General features: G+C 38.2%; 1 long non-coding RNA gene across 1 annotated transcript in view; it reads right to left on the minus strand.

Annotated features, from left to right (window-relative positions):
* LOC137848517 (uncharacterized) overlaps positions 1 to 5,787 on the minus strand; it is a 73,050-nt gene extending 67,263 nt beyond the window's left edge. The window contains exons 1-2 of the long non-coding RNA XR_011091405.1: positions 5,620 to 5,787; positions 2,132 to 2,251 (exon numbers count right to left, since the gene is read on the minus strand). This is a non-coding gene — a long non-coding RNA (uncharacterized lncRNA). The remainder of the gene's footprint in view (positions 1 to 2,131; positions 2,252 to 5,619) is intronic.
* Positions 5,788 to 22,636: the final 16,849 nt, after the last annotated feature.

Consider the following 22,636-nt stretch of genomic DNA (forward strand, 5'->3'; position numbering starts at 1 on the left):
TCCCCCACATACTCCACAAGCCATAAAAAACTTTCCAATACCCCACAGCAAAATTAAAACCTTTAGTACAAAACCAAAGCCACAGAAGCTATAAAGTGTCACAGGAAATGAAGCAGAAAAGAACAAGGACACTTTTAATGTTCTAAATCCATGAAGTAGCAGGAAATGTGGAAATTACCAGATGACTTTTGAAGACAGATTATGCCACAGAGGAAGACAAAAATAACTGCAATAGGCTTGCCAGTATGACCTTGGGAAATTTTTTTCCTAAAAACATATTTGGCAAACTATAAGCATGTGTGCAAGTGATACAAAGAAATACTGCTAGGAGAAGCAAAAAACTTTGCTCTTAACACACTGCATTTAAATTTGGTATTTTTCCCCCCATAGTGCACAGAATAAACAAATGTTTCATGAAAGGATGAAAGAGAGACCTTGCACTAATTTAAAATGTTCATGCACACATAGTACTGACTTGGAAAGTCCTGTTCAGTCCTGAGGTAAAATCTGCCCAATGCTGAATGAATCTCCAGGTAAACCAGAAAAATCAGTTGATCATGAAAAAAATAAATATGTGTTTTCAAGGACTTATGGTTACTGTTCATTGGGACTGAAAAATATACTTTTCTCTTCAAAATCCACATATTAGTTCTACCTTCTGACATGTAGAATGGTGATTTCTCGGAGGAAAGTTTACTAAAATGTACTTAACACAGGCAAAAAGATGCATTTTTTCCTTTTTTTCATTAAAGCAAACAACAAAAAGGCTGAAATTCTACAGAACTGAAAGAAACTCCATCCAAGACAAACAAAGGTTTTCAGACTAAACTGTTGCAATTATTTGTCAATTGCTTAATCATGTTTATTAGTCAGAAGGGATAAGTGGGTTTATTAGGGAATACTCTTACCCCAGAGTTTATTTGCCACAAAATAGGGAACAAAAGAGTATTAAGAAGTGCAAACACAGTGTTTTGTGAAAAGACACCCACTGTTTTCCAAAGGATTTCAGACACAGTATTTAACAACAATGAATGACAGACAAACTGGAAACAGCTGGATAAGAGAATGAACTTTCAAATATGCAAGGTTTTCATTTTGTTAACCAGAGCACATGTATCTAATTGTGGAACCAAGATAACTATGTTTTTCAGAGAAATTAACCTTGCTTCATTAATATGCTGCTTCACATTTTGGGGGAACTTTCTTTTGATTTTTCTTTTTCTCTCTCTCATGAGTGAAAAATATTTTGAAATATTTAAAAAGACGATTAGAGTAGACTGTGTGTATTAAATCTGAGAACATTTACAATTAGGCACTCCAGAAGGCAAGAGAGTGACACTTGACCTTGAAACACTAGAGAAGTCACAGATGTTTGGACCAATGCATAAGAGCTGCACTTTCCCCATTTTTTTAAACTGCAAAGAAGTGACAGACATAGCACTGGGCAAGAATGAAAATTTTAGCCAGCTTATTTATTAAATTAACACCTATTTGTGGCTCTTTAATTTTGCAGAAAAAAATAAAGGGACTAACATAAATGAGAATTGGGCATGATTTGCCAGCATCATGATATATAATTTGAAGAAATCCTTATTTTATTATGTTACCAAAGATTACGTATCCCTTTCCTATTAGAAATGCATTGAACATGCACTCTCAAGGGTCCTACCATCAGCTAAGATTGTGAAAAGTGTATTTTTGAGGTGAAATTCAGTGGTTATCACTCTGTTTTGACATTTATTCTTCTTGGAATCTGTTAATGGGTCTTGGTATAACAGAAGACATGAACATGATGCATTTCGTATCGGTCAGTTGAAAAACTCATAGTGAACTTCAAGCTGTGGTGCATAAGCATGGATGACTTTGTTTCACATCATTTAATGCTAGAGGGCCTGTTCAGACATCATTTGCCATAGTAACTAACTTTTATCACATTCAACAAAATCAATTGTTGCATTGGACAAAGCTTTTCCACCTAAAGCAGAGAAAATGGGAGAAATTGAGGTATCACTTCCAGGTGAAAGGAACAATGTCAGAGACAGTATAAAAAGTTGGAATGTGTCACTTCTACAAAAAAAATACATTTCTCCAAGACTTTCCCAAACTATAATACATTTTTTTTTCTCCTTACCTGAGTCTTGACTGGCCTTTGATTTGGCCTTGAATGTGTGACCAAAACACTCCAGAGTCTAGAGTGATCACTCCCTCTGTCACCAGTCAGATTGGTTGCATTTTTAGCAAAGAACAATTTCTGAAAAAAAAAAAAAAAAAAAAAAAAAAAAAGAGAGAGAGAGAAAGAAACAAAACAAGAAAAGAATCAGAATGCTAGATCAAGAGGTCTTCCAGCCTGACTCTCTCTGTCTCACTTTATCAGGTAACAGTTGGAACTGTTCCTAATTCAGTGATAAACAGCCCGCTTATTGATAAAGCACAGAAGACTGTAGGTCCATTACCATTATTCCTGAAAATCCAGATAAAATAGTTGCTTAACCTTGTGGTTGCTTAAGAAACACATGAACAAAACTCTGAGCTCTGAAAATCTCTGCAGGCCTCAACTGAAGCATTTTCTGATGCTATGTCTTGTGCTGGCATGTAGGCTTTGAACTGGGGCAGCCAAAGTGCCAGTGCATATGCACATCTGCCATGCGTCCTTCAGGGCAGTAACCTTTGGCAAAAGCACAAAGGGACAACTGAGAGCAATAACCTTGTAAATATCCTTATTACTTTGTGCCAGGGAGCATGAGTCAATCCTCGGCATGAACATGTTATCTATAGGATGATGGAAGCTCTGAGATGAATTTAACTCACATCTCAAAATAAACTCTCTTCTTTCTTTGATCTGTGTGCCTCCTTGCTCCTGCAGGCACATCTTACCTTATCATCTCTTTCCTTTGCACTGTCACTGCAAGTAATTCACCTGGAGCAAAACCCTGCTAATTTTTGTTGCCAATCCAGCTGATCAACACAATGCAGTCACACAGTTATTTTCCTTTTACTGAAGTGCAGTTAACTGGATAAAACCTCTGCCAGCAACATCACAATTGACAGCCATTTCTCCAAGGCAGTCCCCTCCCTCAGCATGCTGAATTTTTACACTACCTAAACTCATCATGTGCAAGGGCCAGGCCAAAAACCAAGCCCCAGGCTTCTTGAAGCAAAAGCCAATGCATTAAGCAGCTAAGCACTCAGCCTGCCTTGCTTGCGCTGTAGCTACAGCAACGCTGCGACCATCTCATGGGGCTTGCTGTAAATGGGCTTCTGCTCCTTAACTGAAATGCTGTGGTACAATATAATAATGAATCCATAACAATAGCTTTGTACATTATATTACTATTCTAATCATATATTGTATTCGTAGCCGTATACTTCTTAAAGCTAGCATTTCATTTGCCTCTTTTGCCTTGTAGAAATCCTGCTGCTGTGACAATGGATAGCTGTAAAGCTAATGGTCTTTCTTAAACTCCCCCTCCTGAGAGAGAGAGAAAGAGAGAGAAATCATAGTCATTGCCAGCCATTTGTGTTAAAATACAAAGAAAACAAGAATCATTCAAAAATGATGTGTCGGGCAGCCTGCATTAATATTTATGTTGGCATTAATATTGATAGGAATGCACCTTATACTTTGTTGTCTACCCCCAGCATCCTTAAGTTCCCTGTTATTCAAGCTAGTAGCTATTAGCTCACATCTTTCTCTGTACACAAAGCTTCAAAAAGCCTTGGCAGGGCTCCAGCTCACTTACACTTAAATGGACACTCAAGCTTCGACGGACACACAGCTAAATAGAGGCCAATAATTCAATACAGTATGACTGTACTGGGGCTGCTAGTAAATCCATCAAGCAGTAAATATCATCTGAAGCCAATGCAAGCTTTTATCTTTCCAATTTTGTGTATGTCTGTGTGAAGCCTAGGCATTCAGCGAATCATGTAATTTATTCTGCAGTGCAGAGCCTGGGCTGTCTCAGACATCATATTGACTTTTTTCCATCTGTCAGGGGCAGCCACTGCTCCACTTTTGTGCAAACGCATCACATTACATTTATTTATTTATTTCATCCCACTCTCTAGTGCAATTGGGCAAGGACACATTTTCGCAGATCAACAAATACTAAGAAAAGCATCTGAATATCATTACAACAGCATGTTAAACATTTGTCCTAACCAGTTTGTTAAATCAGCAAATGCATTTCCAGCAAATGCTTGTAACAGCTCAGAAAGGACTCCCTTCTGCAATGTTTTATTAAGCCTCAAATATGCCCCGCTATTTTCTTTTGCTCTTTAGGTCAGCAGAGATGCCAGTATAATGTAAATAATGCCAAACAGCTGGGCTTATTGACTTGTGGTCTGTGTTTGGGTGGATATTCAGACACAGTGGACGATGCAAATATAAAAATAGATGGCACAGACCAAGACAGCACTCACTCACAGAGCTGGAGGGGACAGAATTGCCCTTGCAGGGAAAGGAGATTTGGTGCACACCCTGTGAAAGCAGCTGAGCCAGCCACAGCCTTCGTCCCACGGGTGGGCATATTTCTACCAACACCATCCCTAGGGCTTGCCAACACGCTGTCAGAGGTGTCACAAAGAAAGGACTGAATCAGTGCATTTGCCAGCAGCCAGGGACAGCCCTGTCAGTGGAGGCACATGGCCAAAAGGCCTTGGCCAAAACAAAGAAATTGTGCTGTGTTGAAGGTTTATGTCTGCACAGCAGATCTCAGTGTATGGACAAAACACACACATTTCTGTTGCATTAAGGAAATGAGGCAGAGTCAGAACCCTCCTACTTTGATTCCTTGACATGATAGGAGCTATCTTTTTGAAGAGGAAAGAATTATATTATAATACAATAAGTTATTATATATATATAATTATTATAATTATAAATATATATATAATATTTTATATATTATTATAAAATGAAAAGTAAATATAGATTTTTTGTTAAAAAAAAAAAAAAAAAAAACACACACTATATATATAATTTCAAATTACTGGTTCCCAACAACATTGAGTTCTGTGTTCATATGCAAAATCCAGTTCAGAAAAATAAATATTTTTCACTTTTTTTTGTTTTGTTTTGTTTTTTGTTTAAGTTGCCTGCCGTTTCTTGTTGATCTATCTATATTTTTCAGAAGCCTTTAGAACTTTCATTTCCCTCTAGCTACCAGTCCCCCCTGCCTATGGCTCAGAAAGAAAGATGCTCGCTTGGCCCAAGAAAAGCATGTTGAAATATCTGATGAGCCAGATACCAGCTATATATTAGTGTTGATAAATCAGCCCCAGTGGCCCACCACATCCTGTTTTATAACAGGGTTGTATGCTAAAGGAACATGCAGCTATGGGGGCTCACCTGACTTAGACCCTGGTCCCTTGTATTTCTACTACTTTTGGTGTGTGTGACTGATTTTAAGTTTAAATTCATGTGATTAAGGTCAGTTACAGCCACGCCATAGGCAGAGTTCCCCTTTGACTTAGGCTGCTATAATCAAATTGCAAGACCAAACCTCAGCATGCTAGTTATTCCATATGCCACTGCAACAAGAGACCACAAGACCAAGCTGGATGTACTGGTTATTCCATGTCTTTGCCATCCACATGGCGAGCCCTTCTGATGCTCACCTGTCTGTCCTCTGCACATCCCAAGGTGTTCAGCAGGCTCTGTGGAGGATCCATTCTCCTCTGCTGGACATGTTTCTGCTGGAGTCCCCACATAACCTCTCACCCTGCTACTATTACAAGTGGAACAGTAAACCCAACAGCCACAGATGGTGTCTGCCCCTCCACAGGATCAGGTGCAGGCATGCAGAGAACCAACAACTACTGTGGCCTTCATCCTGTACTGTGCAATAGGAAACACTGACATCATCTTGGCCAGAATGTTGCCTTCCTTCTCACCTCTTTTTTAGTGCAGCGAAGTTCTCATGCTCCCTAGTCCCCGTCATTCAGTGGGTGATTAAAGATTTATTTCTATGCCTCCACGGTGAGCATGGGAGATGTGGCCTATCACATCAGGCATTTGCTTGACAACAGATATTTTTTAGTAATGTGGGAGCCCAAAATGACATTCATACTCCCATCTGCCACCCACCCGAGGGAGATGTCTGTAATTAGATATGCAGAGGCTGATAGTGGGTTATAAAACAGGATGTGGTGGGCCACTGGGGCTGATTTATCAACACTAATATATAGCTAGTATCTGGCTCATCAGATATTTCAACATGCTTTTCTTGGGCCAAGCGAGCATCTTTCTTTCTGAGCTATAGGCAGGGGGACTGGTAGCTAGAGGGAAATGAAAGCTCTAAAGGCTTCTGAAAAATATAGATAGATCAACAAGAAACGGCAGGCAACTTAAAAAAAATATTTATTCCTTCAGGAACACTGAAAAATATGGCCAATCTCAGCATACTGTGATGACACAATAAGAAAACTGAAAACCAACAGATAAATTATTTGCCAACACAGAAAAAAAAAATATATATTAATAAATAAATCGGAACAGTAGGAGAGGATCCAATTCTATCCTAAAAATCATGAAATATTTTCAAAGGTCATAATCCAATAAGCCCCCTCATAGAAAAGCAAACAATAATGTAAATTTAGAAAGCACAGTCAATAAGCATTACCCCAAGTGGAATTACCTTGTCCTTACACTATTCAGATAAAACTGAAAAACACCCACCCAGACTGCCTGGTAGCACAGGGATGGAGTGCAAGTCACCCCCCACCTGCACTTGGCTTTCACCGACTGATAAATCAGTTGGTTCATGTCACTCCAGACTCCAGCTGAAATCCAAAGACCAATCCAGAGATGGCCAGGAAGTTTAGATTCAGTGGAAGCTTGGGCCTAAGATAGCAACATAACACAGATATAATTGCTTTAATCAAACCATGCCATGTATTTCCACTCACCGAGTTTACAGCACATTTTGAATCTCACTAGTATGTCAATTATTAACTCTAAAACCCTCTGTATTTGCATTTGAAAGGCACAGTAAGAAAGGAAATATTCAGGTTAATAGTACTGTTATTGTGTTGGCATGATACCCATAAAACAATTTTGCATGAATTTGCATGAAAGGTAACATCTTTTATCTAGTTTCTGTAGCAAAACAGGAAAATTACACTATGGAGCTAAGCCTGCCTCTATGAGAAATCAAAACTATGTTATCTGTGATCCAGGTCTTTACAGATATTGAATAATACCAACTCTACTGAAATCAATATCAGCCAAGTGCTTCAAACTTTTCTGAATCAGGTCCTTAATGCCCTAAACATCAAGGCACCAAGAAATATACTTTGAAACAACACAGAGGCACCTGAGGCTGTTTACTGCTTGCAGTCTTCCACCTCATCCTCCTCTCTTTTCACACATGCGCATACACATTCACATGAGGAGAAGCAATAGCACCCAAGCAGACATTCAGTACACCCTTATTAACCTCCAGTTAGAAAGTACTGCCTGGTACACATTACTTACAGTATTCCAAAATGCAGCATGCTGCTTTTCTAAAGAACTAAATTAAAAGGCAACTCACTGAGCAATTCTCCAGCACCTGAGAGCAATTAATGTAAGTAGAAACAGGAAACATCATCAATTATTTAAAACAAAATGAATATGTAACATTGACCTTCTCCAGCACTCATCAGTTTTATACCTCCACCTGAATAAACTCAAGGGAGAAAAAACACCATACAGATTTACACTACAGGCTATAAAAAGACAGCAAACATAGAAAGGGGACTCTGCCTCTGCGGCTGTCCTCAGCATTTCTAGTTCTGCATGTGAGATGCAGCTTGTCGATCCTTCAGTGTTGATACATGCACTCTTGCCTTTTATATTTTGAAATCCTGGATTTTATTATTTTTTTTTTCACATTCCAGACTTGTCAAACAAAGCAGGACATATTTTTCAGGCAGCCAGAGAATGATCAAAGAGCACTTGTCATTTTCTGTGAGTTGTCAATCCCTGATTTTAATGAACAAAAGAAAGAGATATCTATAAGTCATGCTGATTGGGACAATGCAGAGTAAAGGTTTACAAAGCTCCAGAGAAACTAGTTTCCACAGTTCCATGTAATTTGCAAATGTAGAACTGAGGTTCTTGGGGAAGATGTTATAGTCCAAATTGTCACAGACTTTTGCCTGGGCAGAAGGGATTTCCAGGGAACATGGAGTTTATTAGCTAATTCAATTGCTGAACATAACATATAGCAGAAGGAAAACGATATTTGACACACTAATGGCTAAAGGTTTTCAGAGCAAAGCCTATTAAGACACCAAATACAAAAAGTCCTTTGTGACTGTTCAAGCTAAACAAGGCTTGAACTGCTGGTGTCTGCTTTTCCCCCAACTCCTATTAACAGTTTCAAGGAAACTCACGAGTGCTCCGTGCAGAATAGCACACGTTTACACTTGGTCATCTGCTTAAAATCCTCCTACAGATACCCAGAAACTTGACTAATTTTCTCAGATGAAGTGCTCTACATTATTACAACAGTGGCAAAGTACATTGCTAGTCCTCAAGACCAGATTGATGATATTATTACTGTTTGGGTGCTATTAAGGACATTTCTGACTTTCCATCATTATTATTTTTCCCCATTTTGGGAGAATAGACCTGTAAAAAGTGGCAGGAAGCCAGAAAATGGCATACAGGATGTCAGCATGGAGCTATTAAAAGAAGAAGTGACGTGTTGACAGCTGAGTTTTAAAAGAGAAATAAATAAATTATGCCAAGTCCTTTGGGGGATTATACTTATATATTTATTTACTCTAGCTCTGCAGCTCTTAATGACTTCATTAATAAGAAATCTTGAATATGAAATATCTTCAGTGTCACCTAATTACCCTATGGAACAGGAGGAATTCTGAATTATTTCTATCTGAAGAAAGCTGCTACTACTTCCATGTGCCATGTTTGAAACTGGCGAAGTAAAAGACTGTTTCATGCAGTCCAGGGGGGGATCACCAGGATCCAGCAACCTGCTCACAGGACTGGCCACACAGAGGCAGTCCAGGTGCCATGGGACCTGGGGAGGGAACAAATCCCCCACAGTACAGGTGGGAACAGTTAGAAACCCACTACTCCAGCTGGACTATCACAAGTCCATGGGGCCAGATGGGATCCACCCAAGGGTGCTGAAGGAGTTGGCAGATGTGATTGCTGGGCAGCTTTCCATCATCTACCAGTGGTCATGGTCATCTGGAAAGGTCCCGGATGACTGGAGACTTGCTAAAGTGATGACCATCTATAAGAAGGGTTATAAAGAGGACCCAGGGAGCAATAGGTCTGTCAGCCTGACCTTGGTACTAGGAAAGGTGATGGAGCAGGTCATCTTGAATGCAATCACACTGCACATGTGGGACAACCAGGGGGATCAGGCTCAGTCAGCATGGGTTCATGAAAGGCAAGTCCTGCCTGACCAACCTCATCTCCTTTCATGACCAGGTGACCCACCTGGTGGATGAGGGAAGGACTGTTGGCATAGTCTACCTAGATTTAACAAGGCCTTTGACATGCTCTCCCATAGTATTCTCCTGGAAAAGCTGGCAGCCCATGGCTTGGAAAGCTACTTTCTGGGCTGGGGTAAAAACTGGCTGGATGGGTAGGCCCAGAGAGTAGTGGTGAATGGAGTGAAATCTAGCTGGTGACCAGTCACCTGTGATGTTCCCCAGGGGTTGGTGTTGGGGCCCATCCTCTTTAACATCTTTATTGATGACTTGGATGCGGAAATTGAGTGCACACTCAGTAAGTTTGCAGATGACACCAAGTCATCGATCTGCCAGAGGGTAGGAAGGCCTGCAGAGAAACCTGAGCAGGATGGGTTGATGGGCAGTGGCCAATGGGATGAGATTCAATATGGCTAAGTGCCAGGTCCTGCATTTTGGCTAAAACAACCCCCATGCAATGGTACAGGATTGGATGAGAGTGGCTGGAAAGCTGTGCTGAAGAAAAGGATCTGGGGTGCTGGTTGTCACTCACTTGAACATGAGCTGTCAGGGTGTCCACATGGCCAAGAAGGCTGAAGACATACTGGCTTGTATCAGAAATAGCATAGCCAGCAGCACCAGGGAAGTGATTGTCACTCTGTACTCTGCTCTGGTGAGGTTGCACCTCGAGTACTGGGTTCGGTTTTGGGCCCTTCACTCACTACAAGAAGGGCCTGGAACACAAGTCCTGTGAGGAGCAGCTGAGGGAACTGTGGTTGTTTAGTCTGGAGAAGAGGAGGCTCAGGGGAGACATTAATGCTCTCTACAACTACCTGAGAGGAAGGTGTGGAGAGATGGGGGTCAGCCTCTTCTCACAGATAACCAGTGACAGGACTAGAGTGAATGGCCTCAAGTTGTGCCAAGGGAGGTTCAGGTTGGAAATTTGGAGACGTTTCTTCTCAGAAAGAGCAGTCAGGCATTGGGACAGGTTGCCCAGTAAGGTGGTGGAGTCACCGTCCCTGGGGGTGTTCAAAGAAAGGTCAGACATGGTGCTTGGGGACATAGTTTAGTGGGTGCCATTGGTATTAGGGTGATGGTTGGACCAGATGGTCTTGAAGGTCTTTTCCAACCTTAATGATTCTATGATTCTATGATCTCCATCAAAGCTTGGAGGCAGTCATGGAAAACAACTCCCAAGGAGATACAGAGTAAAGATGAAGGCTGGCCTGGCTTCACCTGGCCTAGGTGAACTGTCCTCCTCCAGCAGATGGGTTTTAGGGGTATCCACCAGCCCCATGTCTGGCTCTATGGCACAGTCCACTTTGGGGATATATTCGGGCCATTGAGACCAGAAGCTGTGCCCTGCCGAGATACAGTCCTGCTAGGACTAAGCTGCTATGTGTACTGTGCTGTGCCCAAACAAGCTTCAGGGTATGTGAACTGTAATCTGTTCAGTGGGTTAGGCATGGATGGAATTATACAGAGGGAAAGAGATTTATAAAGGAAATATTTGGGAGTCTAAAGATAAAGATGTGTCCAAAAAATTAGTCCCCTAACTTATAGTGATAGTTAGGTATATCTAACAAAATTTTTACATGTCCTACACATCTTTAAATGTGTAGGACCCACTTCATACAGCCTTTCATTAAGACAGGGATCAAAGCCAGTCTATTTTGCAGATCCCAACAAGCACTCTAATCACTGAAGCTCATTCCCTAGTGCACAGACAGTCCCTGGCTTTCACTGTCACAACATATCAACAGAGCAAAGACATCAGCAGGATTCAAAAGGAGGTTAGATATTTGTAGAGATATTAAAATATGCTGAATTGAGAAAGCAAGTAATAAAAAGAAAGCATTAAGAGGAATGTAGATCCTCATAATTCAGGACTTAAGTCATTCTGCTCTTGGGTGGAAGCATGGAGGAAGCTTGAAGAAGTGAAGATCCAAAGAGAACACTGATACCTAGAATAATGTCTGTCAATTTCTAAAATACTTTAATTCACAGATTTCATGAGACATCCAGATAAATGGTACCAAGGGTCACTCAGAATGGTTTTAATTTGCCACTGACCGCAAAATGAAAAATTCCCTGACTGCTTCTCTGAGTGAATCATTGTAAGATGCTAAGCAACAGATTTGTTTTTATAATGCACATTTATATTTTTATACAGTAAACAGTTCTGTTTATATGTAAAGTATACTTACATGTGATATGTATTAGATGTATACTTTCCCTACTCTCATGCTCTTTCTTAGTGTAATAACAGATTTAGAAATAACATATCATTTGAATTAAAGCCAAAACTTTCTTCCACATTCACCCATCCAATCAGACCAGTCCCCTCTGGTATTCAGGCAGTTTTATCAGTGTATTTCTGTTCTGCAATCAATTTGTAATTCACTCCCCCCAAAACAAACAAGCAAACAAAACAAACAACAACAACAATAACAACAAATAACAGTCCAGAAAAGTAGCTATGGCTGAACCTCAAAGCCACATGCAAGCTATAACATGGCTGTGGAGTACAGCAATCTCATGCTTCAGAGTGGAACAGGTGTCAGGATTTGTTGTAATTAGTTGTAAAGGCTTGAGTTGACTGTAACACCTGCACAGCATCTTTGACAGACAAAAAATGCACTAGGTCCAAGCACTGATGAGCAGATGTTATGGGCTGTCCCTCTCAGTCCAACATCTCCTTAAACATGTTTACAGAAGAACAAACCAATGTTTGAGGCCATGTATGCAAGCAGAAGAAACACTGGTGATCCCGTAGCCAAGGACAGGACAGCTGACAGCCTTCTGCCAACCTCAGCATCAGTCAGGCCTTTCCAATCTAATGGTTACTTGCAACTTCAAGAGCAGGAAATTCTTTTCCCTTGTTTATAAGTGTGTATTAACTGCCACTGGAGATAATGAAGATAATCTATTTAAAAAGTCTTTAAACAATTTTGTCCACTACAGAAGATTAAGTTTAGACTAGACTTAGCTCTAACAGTCCACATAGATTGAATGTGATCTCTTTTCTAGAAGAAGATACATATCAGTAACTCCAGTCAGACTGTTCATAGTATAAGTTAATGATAGTGTGTTAAAAGATTTCATTCTCATATCTCTCATTTATCTACTGAAAAAGTGATTTCCTACCACTGCAAAATCATACTGTACCAAATATTTATGATCCCATTGCCACAAAAAGTTGGAAGCTGACTACATATAAAGTTTTATTATGATACACAGTACTTATGCATTAAAATAGTGTGTACTTATTTGCGTTATTTTTATTCTTAATATACAAACCTTTAGGAATAGGTTGAAGTTATGAGTAAGAAGCACTACATTTTTTCTGTCTTTGAACCAATTGTGGTAATCATTATCTCTTGATGGACAAATGGAAGACAACAAGGCATGGCATTAGTCTTCAGACAACTGTTAGCTATATTTATATCTTAGGAATCTACATACTTGATGTGAAGATCTGGCTGTGGTTTAAATATCTTACATAAGCCATGTGTTTTTTAGAGATATGTTAACCCTGACTTGCCTGATTCTTTGCAGAAACTCTCCCTGTAAGCAAAGTAAGCAAGTATTCTTTGTTGAAAGATACACAACATTTTACTCTCTTTGCCTCTTACATCTTACCAGAATTTTGAATGATCATGTTTATTATTTCTGAAATGAAAGTCATGCTTTTGCTGCATCTCTGTATTCCGTACTTCTTAAATTTTGTTTATCTATATTCATAATCAATTTTATTTTACTTTAATTGCAACATAGCCCAATATTGTTACTAATGACTAAGAGTGTGTTCTGGGAAATCATTTCAGTTTCATAACAGCAGATAGAAATAGCAACTGCTTGGCAAGGTAGTGAACAAATCTCTATTCTACACACATCAAACGAAAACCAAACAAACTCAAAAACAAACAAACAAGCAAAAAATACCATTTAGCAATATGTAATAGCATAATGGTTATGTGACATTATTGCAATACTGTTGTGTATAGCACTTAAAAAAGTAGAAACTACTCTCCAGTTAGAAATTCACTTTTCTAATAATAATAATTAATAAAAAAAAAAAAAAAATACAGACTGACATTTGAAAGCATTCTATGTCTCTCTGATTAACCTTAAAAAGGTGGGATATTTACATATTTATCAATTTCGATTTGGGTCAGATTTTAAAAAACCTATATTGTATTAAAATAGATAATAAAAAGTAAAAAATAGTAGAATAGCAATTTTGCTGTTATTTTGCCAATCTTAAATTCTTAGGTAGGCCAAAAAATTAATCAGTTCTGCCAGGCAAAACTTCAGAGAGCAATTTTGTCAGACTTGTTGTGTCTTCTCCTAATCAGGATAATAAGTTGATCTTCAGGCTGCTACAGTTAAGAGGATTCTACAGTTAAGAGAGGAACCTGTGTATAGTATGCTGAAAATCAAAGGCAATAGTTTAGGAAATTATTACATATGATAAAAAAGCTGCAGAATATAGATCTAATAAGGGAATTAAAAGTTCCCCCAAATATCCCTTTGTGGAGATAAAATGCTTGCCTGTCTGGCATGTCACTTTTTTCTGGCCTAATAATTTCCAACATGCCCTTTGCCCTATATCCTTGAAATTAAACAAGGATGGCATTTGTCAGCAAGTTTCTCAAGTCTGCTACCTTTCATTCTATGAGCTGTCATTTGAAGAATTACATTTAACTTGTGAAAAGGTTATTTCTCTGCTAAGATGAGAACTCACTGTTTTAGATGATTTGTATCTTGATCCAAATTCTGTTTGACTCTACAGAAATAGCTTGCACATGCATGCATACATACATAGATACATACATATATATATGTATAGGTGTGTCTGTGGGTATTTTTACATAAGTGAATACTTTTAGAAAAAGAGAACAGGACTCAGAGTAAGGACTACTTAAAAAAAAAAAAAAAAAAGTCATACAGCTTCATTAAAGTTGGTCCTCAAAGAGTCATGCTGTGACACACAAAAGCCATTGTGGACTTTCTTTGTTCAATAAGTCTACTATGTCACCCTGACTGGCTGGTGGGAAATTAGTCGTATTTACCATTAAAGTGTAATCAACAACATAGATGATGCTATCTTGTAAATATCTTTCAGAAAACCTACAGAAAATGTTAAAACAGTATTTGCAATGTTTGTTTTTTTTTGTTTTGTTTTGTTTTTGTGTATGTGTGTGTGTATGCAACATATGCCTTTGTGTATCTGCTACACAGAAAAGTCTCTGTATTTTTAAGATGTGTAGGTATTTTCCCATTCCTCAGTAAATTAAAGAAAACAATGAATCCAGAGACATTACGAGCTAGCTAAGCTTTCAGCTTCTATTTCTTTCAGGACAAATAGGAAAAAGGAGAGCTCTTATGCTGGATGAAACTGGCTGCAAAAAACTTTCCTCCACAATAGTCTGAAACAGGTGGATCTGGAACCAATTTTTATGAGTTTGAGTTAATGATGGACAAGAGTGAAATGAAGTTCAATAAAGTTCACTCTTGATCTATCTCAGATGTAAAGTCAATGGGGATCTGCCTGGCTGCATGTTATTTTAGACATCTGTCAGCTGTAACATAGACCACACGGAAAAGTGTAAGACTTGTTATATCATGTGGACATGTGACTCTGCTAAAGTTTGTGCTCAAGCTCGTGGCGTAGCACAGTGAGAAGTATATACAGTTTTTTCATCTGCATCTGAAAGAAACTTTCTCTAATGTTGTTCATGCTTTCTGAAGAAAAACTATAACTCTTATCCACAGTCCAGCAGGCACTAATTTAAAAAGAAACAAGAATTTTCCACAGTAGAAAGCAGGAAAACAACAACAACAACAACAATAAATAAACAAACAAAAACCAAACCACCATTATTTAATATTTTAGATAAAAATAGGTATAGATTTCATTTTCTCTTGTCGACAGCTCTTAAATCACTAAACTATTTATGAGCTTCTTTTCTATCCAAGTCACTTCAAAAGATGCAGGAAAGGTCCTTGCATGTTCTGTGGACAACATACAGGTGAAATTGTTAACATGTATAAATTTGCTTTGCTATAATAAGGTCATTGGCACTATACTGAATTAAAGCAATCCACCTTCTGATTCTCCCACATCACTTGACTTATTCTGCATCTTCACTGTGGCAACTGTATAACATTTGATTATATATACATGTATAAATTATGCAGGGACCTTATCAAACAAAAAAATACTGATAAGAATGGGAATAAAAGTAGTAGTGGAAAATGTAAATTATGTCCACCCGCATAAAATAACTTCCTCTCCTTGGAAATTGAAAATATACAAACATTATCCTTTGGGGCCCCAACAGGAACCTATTGCTCCACTTCAGTTAACCACTCCTTTGTGTGTTTACCATACTTTCAGATTCGATGTTCTGTTATAAAGCAAATCAACCCCTATCTTATCTGAAGTATGCAACAGATTTTAAAAAGCAAGATAGAGAGTCTTAGTTCAGTTGTTCATTGTTCTTTTCTGCTTTTTGTCAGCACTCTAGAAGAGAAAACCCCAAGAGTTCCAATTACTTCATACTTACTGGAGATTTCAGGGCGAGGTGGGATCCATCATACATACAGCTATTGTCCCTAACTGTTGCTAATGCTTTAAAATCAGTGGTTATTTCATGACCTAGATTACAAAGCTGTACCTGTTCCAGAACCACACAGAATTTGCAGGTCCTGAGATGTTTGTGATGAGGTGCTGCAGATGTGATTTAAACAATAAGCCTGTAAAGCAACATCCTGCTAATGCTGGCCCCTGGGGAGCTGTGCACATCTGCTACACCCTCAAGGTGCACAGCCACTTCTGAGCCCACTTAGCTGTTCCCCAAGGCACCTCCATCCTGTGGCCGTGCCAGCTGCCACATAGATGTCTGGTAACACACAACATGAGCTCACTGCAAGGCTCAGGAGAAGGCTTTGTAATGGCAAATTCTCCCTGTATCTCACGCTGATAAACATATGAGTTTACAAGACCCAGACAATGAGTATCTGCTGTCACTGGGACAAGCCCCGTGAATAGTTCTTTACAGCACCCAACCACATTCCCTCGTAACTGCTCTCAAATATTTTCCTGGAGCAAGAAATATCCAATATGTCAGTAACAACTGCTTGAATGTAGCTCTTTAAAAGTGTTTGTATTTCACGAGGTGAAGAAAACTCTTTCTTGTCCAATGGAGACTTTTAACCAAGTGTATCATAAACAATTTTTTCTTCCTCTCTCTTTTATATCATGTAGAAATGTAAAAGTAATGGTAATAGGTTTTCCTCTTTGCTGATAATATAGGGTGTTTCTGACAAGAAGGAAATTCAAGCTGACACATTCTTGGCTCAGTTCAACTCCTCTGACTGATGTGATCTGGTTACCTTTTCCCCCTGTTTTCTTTTTAAAAATATATTATCATTGGGAAATCTGCACCTCAGCATGAACCATGTATTTCTGTTACAAAGGTCAGTCCATTATATAATTTTACACATATGTCCAATACAAATCAATTCTGTTTGGCTCAAGTGCACCTAAAGAGACCATGAGCATATTCAATCCAAATTGTATCACATTCTCCTCAATGAAATTCACATGAATTAGACCTGACCCCCCCTTTTTTTTTTTTCAGTCCGATGGAGCTAATCTGCGTTAAAATTCAGCTGAAAACTGGAGATAAAAACGTTTCTCAGTGGGGTGACTGCAATACCTGTAGAGGAGACAGACAAAAGCAGCAAACATGAGCCCTGGGTTCTGACCACCTGCGAAAAGCCACTCAGTTACTTCTGAAAAATAATGTCTTCATGTTAATAAATATTTGATCGCTGTTCTAAAAAAATTGTGTAGAATTATCTCTCTGGGCACCACTGTGGGAGGGCAGCTTCTGACTCAGCAGCACAACTGTGCTTCTCCAGATCAGGGAAGATATACTTCTGCTGGCCGAACGATTCCTTTGTTAATTCAGCACATTTCATGCAGCATCACAGCCTTCCTTGGGCTCACCCAAAGTCCAACTTTTCTACTGGTTGTGTTCTTGGAGGACCACATCTTTCCATGTCTGACCAACGCTGCCAGCATTGACAGAACCTTAACAGGACTGGAAAACACAATTGTGAAGAGACAGACACTCACTAACAGGTATAAAATATTCAGGAATGAAATGTTCAAGTAATATTAACCTAAAGGTACCATCATCCATTTTTCTCCGATGGATGAAATTGCCTAGTTAGTATTCATGTCTTACTACCTAAATAAAATTGATTGATGTTAACTGAGCAGACTCTGAGAAAATTTTATCAGGATGCCCAAATTCTGCTGCTTCTTGCTTAATCAATCACCTCTCTGCTGAGCTGTGTAGCATTTTCCTACAAAAGTCTTAGCAGAGAAACTGGGCTGTGGTGAAATGAATAATACATTTGCAGCAGTGCTAGACTAATGACCCTTAAGTGCCTTAGAAAAATGAGCAGCATGGACTCCTTCCTTTTACTGAGAGACTAGGTCAGACAACGAGAAGTAACAGCTAGTAAGGTAATAAGGACAATGTTTAGGGGTGGGGATAAAACAGAGCACATGCTATGCCCTGTCCTTGCACAAATACTCCTCTGCTGGATCCTGAGGTACTTTTTTGTTTTGTTTTGTTTTTGTTTTGTTTTAATTTTTATCTCCTCACCTTTTACTCCCTGCAGACTGTGCTGTTTTAATACAGGTGTTAATCACCTTTGCATTTTCTCTCACTGTTTTCACGGAGCTTATCAAGTCATTGTAAAGGCATTGATCAGATGGTGTCAGGCAGGACACAGCTATTTGCTTTGAAGCAGTAGGAGGGTTACAGGGCAGGGAAGCATAGTGAAAATCTATGCTGGCTAGCACGTACAATACCTGAACAATTCATAAGTCTCCTTGAACAAGTCCCTAAAGGCAAAGAATAGTGGCTTAGGTTTCCTTACAGAAATGTCATCTTTATCTGTAACATAAAGTAGTAAATGAAGAAAAAAACCCTATGTATTAGGAATGCTTAAAATAAGCTTATTCAATGATAATTACAGAGAAATGTAAAACCAGTGACTGAATGGTGGAGGATTATTTACTGTCATTTCAAATTAACTTTCCTTAAATCCATCTGAAGCATACTTGAAGTTAAAATGTGTCCTTTCTTGTGATTTCCTTTTTTTTTTTTTTTTTTTTTAATGTAGAAAGGGAGAAAGAAGAGAGACCTCTACTTTCGGGAAGGGCGACGGGGATTATTTCATTAGACAGCATAATTGGTAGACAGCTGCTGAAAACAAAATGTTTCTTTAAGAAAGCAGTGATTTAAAAACTAGCATGAGGTCATGTAACCCCGTTACTCTCTTTACATCTTCCATTCAGTCAAAATACCAATACCTATCCCAGAGTCTTTCATCTCAGGCAGCATATGCCAGTGCTTCACTTTCAACTCTGGCTTTTTCATTCTTTGGAAGGATTACAATCTGCAACACCACTGCTTCATTTTCATTACTTTGCTGTTCTATCTTTTATGGGAAATCAGTTTCACATTGTGTTATTCTTATACTCCATAACAAGGTTTAGAAAGAGGAAGAAAAGGAATCCTTTTAAATTAAGAGGTCCCAGTTTGACAGCACTTCCCAAATCCAAAAAAAAAAAAAAAAAGCAGCATTATTATCTGAATAGTTTGCTTGAAAAGGACAAGCAGCACTGGAACATTCAAATCCCAACTGTCTAAGCTGAAGTCATTGATGTGTATTATCTGCAGGCTGCTATCATTAATAAGGCAGCTTTAAAAAGACATTTCTTAAAGCCTGGACAATTTCTTTGGGCTAAAACTCTGAGGACACCCTCTCTATCCTTTAGCTGAAAAAAGAAATCCTCTTGTGTATGAACACGTATTTTAAAAGTTCTTTCCTCTTGCTGGACTTTCACAAAGTCTTTTTCACAGTTTCTTTGCTTGACTCATAATTCCCTTTCTGTACAAGGCTAAGTCAATACCATTTCTCAGCATTAACACAGAATAATAATAATGTCCTCCAACTGATTAGTAGCATGACTACTGCTGCAAGATCTTTCTTACAAGTCTTCATTAAAGATCTACTCCTGCTGTCCTCTGCCTCCTTAGAAGAAGGATTTCAAGGAAAAGTTTTCTATATTATTAAAAAGTATTTCTATATTATTAAAAGTATTCTATATTATGATTTCACAGGCATTAATGTACTTCTAATACCCAACAAATAATCATTGTTTGTTTCAAGTAAGATTTTCTGTATTTTCTATTTCATTTTATGGTGGTGGTGGGGTGGTGGTGGGAGGGTGGGGATTAGGGTCAGTGCGGAGGAAGTTAAGACTTCTCATTCCGATGCCCAGAATAGAATTTGGTTCTGGTACATGGATAGTCCTAATGGACTGATTCCACTAAAATAGTACTATGCCTTTTGCACTTTTTTGAATGTCCTTCCTGTTGTAGCAAGGATGTTTGATAATAGAAAACGTAGATGACATAATATGAAGCAAAAGAATACTTAAATGAAATAAAGATTGATGCAAAAGGTATTTTTTGTTTATCCCTTTTCAGTTAACTGTAGAGAAAAAACATGTAATCATTTTTATAAATTTAGTGATATCTCTTTTCATTAAAAATTGATCTAATCAAGAGAACAAGGAATCAATGTCTCTGACTTGTAATGAAATCTGATATTTTTTAAAAAATGTGAGAACACTGAATGTTCTCACATTCCTACAATTTTAAAATAGCCATTACATTTTATTTTTTTATATATATATGAAAGAAATTAAACCTAGAACAGAGATGTTCTGCATATTTTCAATGCACAGTGACAATTAACCATTATAAATCACTGAAAAGACTGATAATATAAAGGGAACTATATAATGATACCATTCATTAGGCATATGAAATCCTAAGCAGGATGTATTAAGCAAAACTCTAGGAGACGAAGTTCAGCTCCTAGGAAGGGTCTAAGAGAACCTCTCGGTCTTTCCAATCTCTGCTACTGAAATTAGACATTAAGAAGATGCAGAAGTACTTCATCGTTGTCTGAAGCTGGACTGCCTTAGGAAAGTGAACACAGGAAGTAGATGGACAAACAGAGAAATGCTCTCTAGGCTGCAAGAGTCTCACCTAGTGAGATTCTAAAAAAGAACTTCCCATCTACTCCCAGTTATGGTTATGTTCATGAGATTTTCACACTGGACATTTTCACATTTGATTATTTCAGATGTATTTTGAGATGAACTCCTGGACCCGGTGACTCACTGACAGCTTTCTTTTTGATTTCAGAAAGCCTAGTTTTTAATCCCAATATTCTAACATACAATGAATGAAGATAATCGCTGAATTTCACATGCAGCAAGTGTACTGTGAGAAACCAGCACAGTGGATTTACCAGTACAAATCAAAGGTAAATACACTTGAGCTTGAGAAATGGCACCTATTTAAAAGCCAACTAAGACAAAGATCAGAATGAGCAAATAAGAACATCGGGGGGGATTGTACATATTTGTGCTATGCCTCACACATTCATACGTATAAAAAGCATGTGGTTTGCAAAAGATTTGCCTTTTCTTGAACATAAAGAGCTCCACATTGCACTTCAGGCCTCAGAAATGAATAACTGATTTCCAACAATTCTGCAAGGAGTAACTTCATCTAAATTACAGTTTAAGAAACAAATATTTAAGGAGCTTGTTTTGATATATTTTTGGCAGTAGACCACTTCAGTCAACACAATCTCGTCCTGTCTAGCCATATTAAAAACATACATGGTAGGCCGTGAAAAAGCTGGTGCATGCTTACAACTGCACATCCTAGCATGAAAGTTTAAAAAATTGATCATTAGACCATTCTATGAAAAGCTGCTTCTTAATATATATCACTTGGAACAAAAAAAAAAAAAAAAAAAAAAAAAAAAAAAAAAAAAAAAAGAAGAAAATAGAAAAATCTTGACAATATGTTTTATTCTAATTTGTTACAGTCTTTGATTAGCACTTTCTAAACGTACAGTGAAGCATTTGACAGACCTGTATGTGCAAAGCATGCCCTAAGTACATTTCCTCTGTGATAAACTGTCAAAGACTTAGAGACACCTGACTTGTTTTGTCTGGGCTCAGCTTCACAATAAAATTGTTCTATTCCTTCCTCCAAGGATTAAGACAGCGTCATTTGGATGCTTTTGGATGCATTTGGATGCTTCCTAGATGACCAGTAGCATTTAGAAAAATAAATGATTTTAAAAAATCTGTAAATGTAAGGAGAAAAAGGAAATTAAGTTTTTATTAAAACAGATAACAGGATTGCTATCAGTACAGCGGTTTCCTATTGCCTGCTGAGCACAGTAATGAGGATTCAGGACTCTGTAAATGATATATTGTCAGAAAAAGACTCTGGGTGCACAGCAAGAGCTATATAGCAGCTTTATTTTCCTGCAGAACCTAATCTTATGAAACATTTATTTAAGAAATACCAATCAATTAAAAATGTGTGTGCATGCATGTGTGTGGACATGGTTTTTAAAAATCCTTGCTTCTTAGAGATGAATATATTATTTACAAGTATCCCTAGAATTAAAAGAAAGTGTATTTGAAAATGATAAGTAAGGAATATATTAATCTATGCTCCAAAGAGAGGTCTGTGCTTAAAATAATAAAGTCCATAAGTTCTGAGGTTAACTGTATGTGCATAATAAAATAAACAGTAATTGTCACTGCTTGTCTCATTTAGTGTGCTCAGATTCTTCTTCAAGAATCTGACCAGCATTGTTGTAAGCTGCCTATATAATTGAAAAAAATTGCCGTGGGATTCATGTCACACTAAGGACAGGCTGAGTGCTAGCAGAAGGTATTTGTCCATTAAAAATCATCCTCAATCCAACGCTTTTGTCCCTTTTACATACTCTGAACTGCTTTCACCTGAGAGATGGAGACCCAGTTTTGTGATGTTCACATGAGGTTTGCCTCCGCTCCATGATCAACTGGGTTTTAGCCCATAGCAGCCATATTCATACTGTCCACAGCTGTTCAATGTCTGGCAGCTTGTTTCCCTCAAAACGAGCAACTGTTCAGAATCCCTCTTCCTCTTCCTCCTAAAAATGCAGCAAGTAAAATTTAAACATTGAAACAATCCTAATTTTATTTAATATTTTTCTCATTTGTTGAATATTTGTGATGTTTCAAAAACAA

This window comes from Anas acuta, chromosome Z (assembly GCF_963932015.1).
Source record: "Anas acuta chromosome Z, bAnaAcu1.1, whole genome shotgun sequence".
In the NCBI taxonomy this organism is placed as follows: Eukaryota; Metazoa; Chordata; class Aves; order Anseriformes; family Anatidae; genus Anas; species Anas acuta.